The sequence below is a fragment of the Arachis ipaensis genome, chromosome B09 (genome assembly GCF_000816755.2).
Source record: "Arachis ipaensis cultivar K30076 chromosome B09, Araip1.1, whole genome shotgun sequence".
NCBI classification, from domain to species: Eukaryota; Viridiplantae; Streptophyta; class Magnoliopsida; order Fabales; family Fabaceae; genus Arachis; species Arachis ipaensis.
In genome coordinates this window covers 3,016,494-3,018,327 of record NC_029793.2, presented here as the reverse complement: position 1 = coordinate 3,018,327, position 1,834 = coordinate 3,016,494, and the positions used below count along the sequence as shown (strand labels likewise).

At 34.2% G+C, this 1,834-nt stretch overlaps 1 long non-coding RNA gene across 1 annotated transcript; it reads left to right on the top strand.

Moving 5' to 3' along the window:
- Positions 405 to 1,085, top strand: LOC110266523. The gene is made up of 2 exons (XR_002353932.1): positions 405 to 580; positions 858 to 1,085. It is a non-coding gene; the product is annotated as an uncharacterized LOC110266523 (long non-coding RNA).

The window sequence follows — 1,834 nt, the reverse complement described above, 5'->3', positions numbered from 1 at the left end:
ATCCCACTAAATTTTTTTTTTAAATTTTAATACAATAATCTTTTCCTTGCCGCTTAATATACAACCAATATTTAATTGACAAGCATTTAATTGACAAATATCATTTACAAACTTAAAATATACTAATGTATGAAGGCATTTGAGGTGGAAAAAAGTGCTAAAATTCTATCCAAGGGTTTATTTCTCTATTTTAAGCTAGTTACCGAATTTAATATTATAATAATAAGATAAGATATTTTTGTCAGGATGATGAAGTGTATAACCCATTATATATTCTTTGAATTAAAAAATATCATATGCGGTCCAGTAAAAAATATTATATATAATGAGAGAACCAAATTAAGTTGGTCGAATATTTAAGTAAGTATTAGAGATTTAAATTCTGTTTTGTATATATTTAATCAACATCAACATCTATATTTCACAGTCCATACTAATTAAGTATCTTGGTTTATATATATACACCGACGCATATAGAAATTAGTAGACTAATAATAAGCATCTTTATAAACACACAGTGTTTGATAAATGGCAAAATTAAAGATGGCAAACTTGTTCACACTTTTCCTTTTGCTTTCAGGTTCAAAAATATCATCTCATATCTCTTGTTAATATATATCTTGTGTTCCTTCCTCTATTTTATTATTATTATTATTATTATTAAAATGTGTTATATATTTTAAGACTAATAATTGAATCGATAATATTAGAAGGATAAAAAAAAGGTCTAAATTTATCTACTTTATTTAGTATTAACAATTAACAAATATTAAATAAGATAAATTCTAACTGTTTATAATTTTTTTTTTGTTACAGAATATTTCTGTAATTAAATTGTGTTTGTGGTGTTGTATCAGTGACGGGTGAAGTGGATGTGGGTAGAATGAGAAGTTGTCGCGATGATAACTGGCATGGCTTTAACTGCGAAATTGAAACTGCTTGCTACGAGCATTGTAAGAAGTACAAAGGAGATTCTGTGTTATTCTCGTCACTTTGTATAGGCCCTCACAATTGTAATTGCCATTATTGGTGCCTACCACGAGGGGAGAAAATATAATAATAATACCAAAAATTCTCAAGGGTCATTAAAATTTACAAAAATACTATTTGTATACTAAAATAAGTTACTAAAATTAACTACCGATGTATTTATGTATAAATATATGTGTAATTTAATTTATTGTTAATAATGTGTATTTGTATTATAGTATATATTTTATACTGATCACTGAATTTGATAGCTAGATTTTAGTTTATGTTCGGTGGGTCGGTTACCGGACAGTTCAGATTGCGATCCGGGATGATGGTAGGGGCTCGTCAGGTCGTGGACTGCCGGTCGAGGGGTGCGAGGTCCCGATGTCCCGTGTTCTTCGTAGAGAGGGGGGTGCCACCTGCAAAGACACTCCGACGCTCCTGTCAGTAAATGTGCAGGCGGAAAGGGTAGTGTAATCTGTGACGTACCTTGGGGGGAGAGCAAGTCTTTCCCTTATATACCACGCTCTTGTCAGTAATGTGCAGGCGGAAAGGGTAGTGTAATCTGTGACGTACCTTGGGGGGAGAGCAAGTCTTTCCCTTATATACCTGTCAGAGGTGGGTCCGTCCAGAATAGGCCCATGTTCCTAAGGACGTCGTCCCCCAGCTGCACATGAGCTGTCCTGGACGCGTGTCCGGGTCGGTTTGCGGGGCGTCTATTCGGATCGGGTGGTGTTCGGGTCGGCCCGGCCCGTGGAGGTTCTGGACCAGGCCGTAACAGTTTACATGTAATATAATTCTAAAATTTATTGTATTTGGCCATTATTTTTAACTGTCAAGCTAATTTCTTTAATCTGGTAAT